Consider the following 9,971-nt stretch of genomic DNA (forward strand, 5'->3'; position numbering starts at 1 on the left):
TAAATTGCTTCCACATCTTGACTATTGTGAATAATACTGCAATGACCATGAGGTCATTGATATCTCTTGAGATATTGATTGAATTTCCTTCAGGTATATATACCCAGCAGTGGAATTGCTGTACACATGGTAGTTCTATTTTTAATATCTAAAAAAACTTTATTTGCTTTTCTGTAGTGGCTGTACCAATTTATATTCCCTTCAACAGTGCACAGGAGCTTTCTTTTCTCCATGTCCTTGCCAATGCTTGTTTTCTCTTAGCTTTTTGATAATAATCATTCCTACAGGTGTTGGATGATAAATCGTTATGATTTTGATTTGCATTTTCCTGATGTATGGCGATGTTGAGCCTCTTCATGTACCTGTTGGTCATTTGTATATCTTCTTTATGAAAATATCTATTAGGTTTTCTGTATATGTTTTGATTAGATTTTTTGAATTGATATGTATGAGTTTCTCACATATATTAAATATTAATCCCTTATTAGAAAGATGATTTTCAAGTATTTTCACCTATGCTATAGGTAGCTTTTTCAATTTGTTAATTATTTTCTTTCCCTGTGCAGAGGCTTTGTAGTTTGATATAGTCACATTGCTGATTTTGGCTTTTGTTGCTTGTCCCTTTTATTTTTATTAAAAAAAATCATTGCCAAGACCAAAGTCAAGAATTTTTTTCCCTATATTTACTTCTAGGAATTTACACTTTTTGGCTTCCATTTGTAATCTTAATCCATTCTGATATAAATTTTGTGTTATGATATAGGATTCCACATTCTTTTTTTTTTTTCACATTCTTTTGTTGTTGTGAATATCCAGTTTTCCCAACACCATTTATAAAAGAGAATATCCATTCTCCAGTAAATATTCTTGGCTCCTTTTTCAAATATTAGTTGGTATATAATCATGGGTTTAGTTCTAGCTTTTCAATTCTATTCCAATCATCTATGTACCTGTTCTGTGCAGTTCCATACTGTTTTGATTACTATACCTTTATAATAGAGTTTGAAATCAATAACTGTGATGCCTCTAGCTTTGCTATTTTTTCCCAGAATTGTTTGGCTATTAGAGTTCTTTGATGGTTCCATACAAAATTTTAGAACTATCTTTTCTATTTCTGTGAAAAATTTTCTTGGAATTTTAATATGTATTGCATTGACTCTATAGATGGCTTTGAGATGTCTGGACATTTTAATAATATTAATTATTTGATTCATGAACATGGGATATCTTTCCATTTGTTTGTGTCTTCAATGTCATTCATCAAAGTCTCGTGATTTTTAGTGTACAGATATTTTATTTCTTTGGTTAAATTATGCTTAAGTATTTTATTGTTTTTATGCTATTTTTTATGCTATTTTAAGTGAGATTCTTTTCTTCAGTTCTCTTTCTGATAATTCATTGTTAGTATATATAAATGTGACCCTGGAGTATGTTCCATGTATGCTTCAGAAGAATATATGTTCTGTTGTTCCTCAGTGGAATTCTTATTCATTGTTGATGGGATTGAACAGAAATTCTCTACAATGTGAGAGCAGGTGATATATGGCAAATCTCTATGTTTTTAATTTATTTGTAGAGTAAACCTTTAATTGTTAAAAAAAAAATCAAGTTTTTTTAAAAATAGTTCATTACCCTGGATAAATTTTTGGAATTAGTAGATAGACTGAAGTAGTTTGCTTCCATCACACATGCCAATTACTATTTTCCTCTCCCTTACAAAAATGCCATTTTCTCATTTTAAGATGGGATTTCTTCTTTTTTCTCCTCCACACTTTCCAAGCTGCAGTTAGATTCAACCTGGTCAAATGCTTTCTTGACTAACAGAATGTGGCAAAGTCACACTTGGTACTACTGAAGATAAATCTAGAAAGTATTTCAGCTTTTGCCTAGGTCTCCAGGAATGTTTGTGCTTCTGATATTCTAGTGTAATAATAGCACCATGCTTCAAAGTAATATTAGGCTCTTGATAATAGATTCTAACAAGCCCAGCCTTCTGTCCATCTCTGAAAGGAAAATAAACCTCTACAATGTGCTGAAACATTACCTCAATACCACCAGGTGAACTTTGGTTTTCATTACATAGAACAACAACAACAACAAATTCCCAACCAACTCTTGCCATTTTACTGGCCTACATATTTGTGAACTTTAATTAAGTGTATTTTATTGAAGCCAAAAAATTATCATCACTTGCTAAATAGCAATAAATAATCTGAACATATTATGTCCAATAATAAACTCCTTTTACTTACCCATTCAGAAACAAAGAAGTCTCCAATTCTACTCTGTAGAAAAATTATTTCAAGAGAGGGAAACTCATGGGCATATCTTTGAGGGGATCAATGTGAATTGCATGTGATTATGAGAAGAAGATAAAAAACTTTTCTTTAAAAATGCTTCTTACTGATAACTAATGATAGGATTTTGAACTTGCTTGCTACCTTAAAAAAAATCAAAACTATACTTAAAAAGACAAATGTCCTATGATTTCACTCATATGTGGAAGTTAAGAAACAAAACAGATGAACATAGATGAAAGGAAGAAAGGAGAGGAAAGCATACTGTAAGAGACTCTTAAGTATAAAGAACAAATCAAGTGTTGCTGGAGGGGAGGTGGGTGAAGGATGGACTAAATGGGTGATGGCTATTAAGGAGGACACTTGTGATGAGAAGTGGGTGTTATATATAAGTGATGAATCCCTAAATTCTACTTCTGAAACCAATATTGCACTATATGTTAACCAACTAAAATTTAAATAAAAGCTTGAAACAAACAAACAAAAACCTCACAGATAATTTTGGGTTCAGATAAAAGGTGGGATGCCTCTCTTGATTTTTGATCAAGAATATCCCTAAGACTCACTGCACAAAAATCTACTTGCAATATTTGGTTGGATTCTTCTATTAGTCTTTGATGTATTCCTTGACATTTGGACATTTTACTTACATATAAATAACAAAATGTACTTTATGAACATGTATCTTGGCTTCCCAAAGCACTTAAGCATTTGGGTCACTGTTCTTAATTTCTCCCATTAGTGTCAAATATTTCTTATCTAAGACTAATTTAGGCTCTGATTTTGATTCAAATATTGACAATTATTTGCTTTCATTAAGGACATTGGTATGGATTCTGATTTTTAATTATGTGGCACATTCATTTAGAGATTTCTGTTGGGTAGTATATAGTCTATTTTTCAAGTGGCAAATGAGTGTGAATTCAGATTTTTTACATTGTATGTATATATACATGCAAGATATATATATGTGTTTGTATATATATTATATTTATATATATAAAATATAGGGATCCCTGGGTGGCGCAGCGGTTTGGCGCCTGCCTTTGGCCCGGGGCGTGATCCTGGAGACCCGGGATCGAATCCCACATCGGGCTCCCGGTGCATGGAGCCTGCTTCTCCCTCTGCCTGTGTCTCTGCCTCTCTGTCTCTCTCTGTGTGACTATCATGAATAAATAAATAAAAAAATCTTAAAAATATATATATATATATATATAGTTTTATATATATAAAATCCAGGTATTTACTAATATTTGAGACTATATGTCATTAGTGTCTTGGCATTTCAATCACAGATAGAGCATCTATGTTTGTATTGCCTTGCATGAATGTGTGATTTTTATTTTTTAACTCAAATCATTGTCTTTTCACACCAACAAAATCCTTATCTCTACTTGTATGTAGAGATATAGGCCATGTAGTTAATAATATTTACAAAAAGGAATTACCATACCAGATGATGTTTATATAAAATGGCTTACAGTGAACTTTTGAATTAGTACAGTGACATACTTAAATAGCACTTTAGAATAAAAATAAAAATCTCTAGCAGAGTGATCAGCTTTTTTTTTTCTTTTCTTTTAGTTAGCATGTAAAATAAATAGGACATAGTATTATTGTCTTTTCAAGACTCTTCAAATAAGACTAAAGATGGCAGAAAAAGGAAAAAAAAATATTCCCTCAAAGTACAACAGTTATTGATTGTTGTATAAGACTTTTCTCCAAATCTAGTGTTTTAAAAATAACAGAAATTTGAGAGCTTATTTACCATCTTAGTATTTTAGTGAATCAAGCATCTGGGTACACTATTACTAAGTCTTCTACTCAGGGTCTCACAAGGCTGTAATCAAGGTATTGGTCAGGTTGTGTTTTTCATTTGGCAGTCAACTGAGAATAAACTCACTTCCAAGCTCATTCAAACTGTCAGCATGATTTATATATTGCAGCTATATGTCTAAAGGTCCTGGCTTATTACTGTCTGTCCGCTGGGTGACTCTCCATGTCCCTGACATTTGGAAAATAACTGTTCTATTAGATTCACAGGAAAATTCACAGAACTTTCATATTTTACCAGTGATGCTCCTCTGAAAAAAATCCAGTGATGTTAATTATATTATTTAATTCATGCATTAATCAACATTCTTATAAAAGACAATATTTCTGTTTCAACTTTAAACCTTTCAGCTTACCCCCAAGAATTGATAAAAATTGTCTGTTTGGAGAGTATAAACTGTTTTTAATTTTAAGAAATTTACATAACTTTTCTACTTTTCTAATTAATATATCTAACTATAGATTTTCCACAATTTGCATGGAAGTAACTATTTTGATTGGTTAAAATAGTATTATATACATTATATAAAGATGTATATAATACATCTACATTTTCTAGAAAAGATGTTCAACTTATGCTTTAAATATACTGCTTCTATAACTAAGAGGGAGAAAGTGGCTTAACTTTCATAATACAATGGCCTGGATTATGGAATTATAAGAAATAAAAAAATTAATGGAAATTTACTACTTATAAGAAATATAATATATGTAACATTTCATAGATAAAAGTAGCTGAAAAATTAATACAACATTTCTAAAGAAGATTACTACTGGCACAATTGACTCTCAATAATAAAACAATGTTCACTCTCATTTTATCAGCATATAGAAATAAAGTTAACATAATTTTCTATGAAAATCTTTTTTTGATGCATCTTCTCTTTAAATTTTAATAAATTTGTGTTTTTATGTATGTATATTATTTTCTGATTACACACTTCATATGAGATGTATCCTCTCAACAAATTTTTAATTGCACAATACAACACTGTTCACTTCAGGCCCTTATTATCTTGCAAAACTGTAACTGTATATACTATACAATAGTCATTTCCACAAGAACAGTTGAACTTTAATCAGTTGCTTCAATAATTAAAAACACCTTTGTGGTGCCTGTGTGGTCTAATAAGTTGAGCATCCAACTCTTGATTTTGGCTCAGGTCATGATCTTGGGTTCATGGGATGGAGCCCCTCATCAGGGGTCCATCTTCAGCAGGGAGTCTGCTTAAGATTCTCTCTCTCTCTCTCTTCTTCTGTCCCTCCTCTCAGCTCTTTCTCCCTCTCTAGGATAAATAAATGAATCTTTTAAAAAAAAATAGAAATAAAAATAAACAAAAATTTTTATCTCGTTGTTACTCTAACAGATTTCAAATTTTCCAGAAGGCTAAAGTTTACGTTTTATTTCACATCTCAGAAAAATAGTGTTTTTCCAGTAGGAAGTATCTTTAATACTCTCTTGAGATTAAAAAGAAACCTCATTTTGTGGTCAACATACATAAGGGAGCATATAAAGTATCCTCATTAAATAAATACTTCAATGTCTACTTCATTTCACATAATTCTAGCAAGGTAAGAACAGACCTAGTAGTGTTTTAAAATCAAGAGTATGCAAAATATTTAAAAAATTCTAATTCATCCTTGGCCTACAGTTCTATTTTTATTTCTAATAAAAAGGCATCTAATACTTCAAGATCTCCAATATACTTGCTATAGGGAATTCTTGTTAAGAGATCCAAAATTTTGGCTTGGTACATATTCTGCCTTGGTATATCCTGATCTTGTCAGATACTTTCAGAAAACTAGTATATTTGCCCATAGCCATACATCCAACAGAAAAGGTTTTATGTCCAAGAGGGACATACATTCCCCACCAAATGCTCCTGTTTGTATGTATGAGAACCAAACATGTTAACTTTGATCTTACCTTGGCCCAAAGTTCCTAAACTATGATGTCATTATAATTTTTGTGCCTAAGAGCTAAATAAATGAATAAAATTTCAAATAAAAGGAATCAACAAACATATATTTTCATTGGCTAATATAATTCTCAACCTTTTTCTCATCAGTCAACACAAAATCCATAAACTGTCTTTGTTCATTCAAATCGATATAAATATTGGGTGGCTTATAAATAAATATATGTATATATTGCTCATAGTTCTGGAGGCTGGTAGTTAAGAGATCAGAGTGCTAGCATGGTTGAGTGAGGGCCCTCTTCCACGTTACATATTTCTTGTGTCCTCACACATGGCACAAGGGGCTAGAGAGCTCTATGAGATCTCCTTTACTAGAACATTAACTCCTTTATTAGAGCATTAATCTATTCATGCATCCTCCTGATCAATTTACCTCCCAACCCCATTTACTATATCAATACTTTTGGGGGTTAGGATTTCAATATATGCAAATTATATGCAAACGTGTATAAATAATGTCTCTTTTATGGTTGAGTAAAACTCGTATAAAGATGAAATACGTAATCTGCTACATTAAAAAAAAAAAAAGGCAATCAGTTAACTAGAGTTAACCAAACAAAACCTTTAGTCTTATTCTTCTAATTAGGGTGACTGCAGGCTGATAGGGATATCCTCCAGCAGGTTATTTCCAGAAATTTGTGGGCAGACTTCCTGGTAAAGTCCTGAATCCACAGCAGAAACTGTTCCTTTCATGACCCTTGCAATTATTATCTTTTCTTTCCTTTTTTTTGTCTGCTTCCAGTCATGAGGTACTTTCTCAGAAATCAGGATCTGCTGGAGAAAAACAGGTTTCTCCAGTTTCAATCCCCACAATTAGATTAATCTTATAGTCACTCACTGCTTTCCAACTACTCCTTGGGGAGGTCACCTCTTTCCACCATCTCTGTGAGAAACATCCCTGCTGCCACTTACAGAGGTCAATCTTATGCAGTGTCACCTGGGGAGGTGGGCAGCTCTAGTAGAGTTCCTCTCTGTCTACTGTTTTCAAACTCATTTTTATTCTGCTCCAATGGCATGCTGAAATCTCCACTATGGCAGGCTGAAAATCTATAAATTTTATCTCGCCTGCTGTTCAGGCAGCACTTGCCAGGTTTTTTTATCCTTGACCAAAGCAACTGGAGATGGGATAGATTTGTTAACTACCTTGAATTCATCCTTACTAAGGTCTTGTTTGTTTATTTTCTGATGCACAGATGAGCAAAGTTTCTCTTGGGTTCCTCCAAGAGCTGAAGTCCTCTTGTTTATGTATAGATATCTAATTTATTTTTTAAAAAGTTGGGGGAGGAGGGATAAATGAAGAATGCTTTATGCACCACATTGCTGACATCACCACCCACACTATATTTAATTTATCTCTCCTTTTAAATTTTGTTTTGCCTTTTCTCACTAACAGTACTCCCTAATAGATGAAGCACTTTTATCTGTAGATGTGAAATATCTGAATTATTCATTAATATAATTAAGAAAGCTACAGATGAATCCTGATGTTTGAATATTTGTAAAATGATTTAAATAGGGTCAAATTTCTTTCCGGAACTTAAAGTAATTCAAGTATTTCATAATATGGTTCAATGTTGAAAAAATTAACTTGGGCGTGGGCAATAGTATGAGCAAAAGTACTGAAGGTGAAGTGCTTCTACCGTGTGCACGGAACACATAGGACAGGAACAAAAAAAATACAGTCATATTTATTCATGTTGAAGAATAATTAGAAATAAAGCTTGATGGAGATTATGGAGCCAGAGTAGAACTTTTATCCAGTTGCCATGGTCTTTAGAATTGGGAAAGATTTGTTGCTAAGCAGTTTAATCTAGAACACAATCAAATGGGAGATGAAAGGGAGGGGATTGTTACTACTCTTTATTAGGTAAGTTTCAGATAAGTCTTTGTCCATAAAGAGGTAGCACAAACTTTCTATGATAGGGCTATAGTTAGAAAAGATAGTGGGAATCATTCATTCTACTGCTGGTAAGTCTTCCAAGAATTTAGCTGTAAAGGAGAGAAGCATAGTATTTGTACATACATGAACACACACATGCAAACACATACACCACATGATTCTTTGCCAATTTTTTAATCTTAAGGAGGATCAGTGACCTAGATTATGTCTTATTCTGGCTTATTTTACTTGGTTGAATAAACAAAATTGTGTATTTAATAGGTTGTTACTCATAGTTTGGGAAAAACTGATTGGCTACAAATGGAAGTGAGAGGGTAAGTGGTAATTAGAGTAGATAGATTGATGGATTTGATGAATTTATAAAAGATAGTGTATGACCATCTACTTGGAAGTTTCTGTATTATTATAGCACTATACCCAATTATTAATGAAAATTTTATATTCTCTTAGGAAGAGTGTCTTGAATCATTGCATGAAATTATTTCATGAAACATGAAATAATGTTATTAGGACAAATACAGTCCATCTCAAATATTCTTGGAGTTTGTTTTCCTATTACCTGCTTGGAAGCTGAGGTCTTAGGAATAAATTCTGACAGATTTGTATTGATTAATTTCATCTTGCTAGCACTATGTCGTTCTTAAATAATTATACTCCACAATAATTACCAAGTATATATTAAGAAAAACAAAAAGCAAATTAGCATATTAGGATTTTACTCACAATTTAGAGATGTTGTCCTCAAAGATTTAACTTAGGGATCTTTCTTTTTGTGGTTTCTTGGCATTTTGTGAAATATATTTCTAGGACTAAAGGGGATTTCGTCCTAGAAAAATATCTAAGTACCTTAGGAATTTAGATATTATTAATGATGAAGATAATATTTAACCTGAAGTAAGTCTCCTGCCTGCTATCTGCAACAAGAAAGCAAAGACAAAATATCAAATCTTATATTAGACATACAAGAAATGTTGAATTATTGGTTTTAGTACCGTAACTATAATTCAGTAATTATTAATTACTTGTGCAAACAAAGACAAGAGATTTTCAGGTGAAAGTCCTATGTATTGATGAGGATATTTGGAAAACCAGAACGTTAAAAAACAATGTGGACAACAAAACTCAATTTTTTGAAAGCATAAATTGGTTGAAGTAAATATCTATACCTGACTTCATCCTTTAGGCTGAAGTATTAGGTTATCTCAACTAATTATGGTTTCCTCTTTTTACACATTAACTTCCTTATAGATACTCTGTGGTTTATTTTCCCAGCAGTTTTGAGATTTTTCTATGGGAGCAGCAAAAGCAGGAAAAAGGATTAACCTAGTTAGGGTTGAGGCTTTTAGATCATAGTGGTTGTATTGAAGGAGTCTAGAGCTAGGTTATAGGGATACAAAGTAAAATGAAGGGAACTTAAAAAGTGGGGAAAAATGAAAAGAAAGTATATTAAGAAAGGAATGTGGGATATCTGGGTGGCTCAGTGGGTGAGCATCTGCCTTCAGCTCAGGTTGTGATCCTGAGGTCCTGGTATAGTCTTGCACTGGGTTCCCTGCAGGGAGCCTGCTTCTCCCTCTGCCTGTGTCTCTTTCTCTCTCTGTGTCTCTCATGAATCAATAAATAAAATCTTAAAAAAAAAAAAAAGGAATTCAGTTTTGAATAAGAATAAGAGTTGTGGTTAATTTTAATATGTAAGAGTCAGGACACTGGAGGGTGATAATAAGGGTTAAGAGTAGGGTTATGGTTAGGGTTACAGTTAGAGTTTGATAATTAGATGCAGTTGATATTAAGATATAATGCTTAGCCATAGGCCAATGACTAAATGTTGTTGAAAATGAGTTGTAAAACTAAAATAAGTGAGGTGTATATGGGTTATCCACATGCACACTAAACCCAAAATGTGGGTAAAATTATTGGTGGATAATACTTTAATAATTTAGACACTCAGTTTCTTGAGGTTTATGT

The 9,971-nt window shown here is 32.5% G+C and overlaps 1 protein-coding gene and 1 long non-coding RNA gene across 7 annotated transcripts in view; one reads left to right on the forward strand and one right to left on the reverse strand.

Annotated features, from left to right (window-relative positions):
- Window positions 1–7,788: 7,788 nt before the first annotated feature.
- The window catches only part of LOC140615919 (uncharacterized), a 48,687-nt gene continuing 46,504 nt past the window's right edge, over window positions 7,789–9,971 (reverse strand). The window contains exon 3 of the long non-coding RNA XR_012016426.1: window positions 7,789–7,919. This is a non-coding gene — a long non-coding RNA (uncharacterized lncRNA). The remainder of the gene's footprint in view (window positions 7,920–9,971) is intronic.
- LOC140615916 (disintegrin and metalloproteinase domain-containing protein 20-like) overlaps window positions 7,909–9,971 on the forward strand; it is a 161,455-nt gene continuing 159,392 nt past the window's right edge. For 2 of the 6 annotated variants that reach the window (XR_012016420.1, XM_072796044.1), the window contains exon 1: window positions 7,909–7,976. The gene's annotated coding sequence lies outside the window, so the exon portion shown is untranslated. Of the gene's footprint in view, window positions 8,078–9,971 lie in introns of all 6 variants that reach the window. The other 4 variants (XR_012016422.1, XR_012016419.1, XM_072796043.1 and 1 more) reach the window with 4 other exon arrangements.

Source organism: Canis lupus, chromosome 24 (genome assembly GCF_048164855.1).
Source record: "Canis lupus baileyi chromosome 24, mCanLup2.hap1, whole genome shotgun sequence".
Classification (NCBI taxonomy): Eukaryota; Metazoa; Chordata; class Mammalia; order Carnivora; family Canidae; genus Canis; species Canis lupus.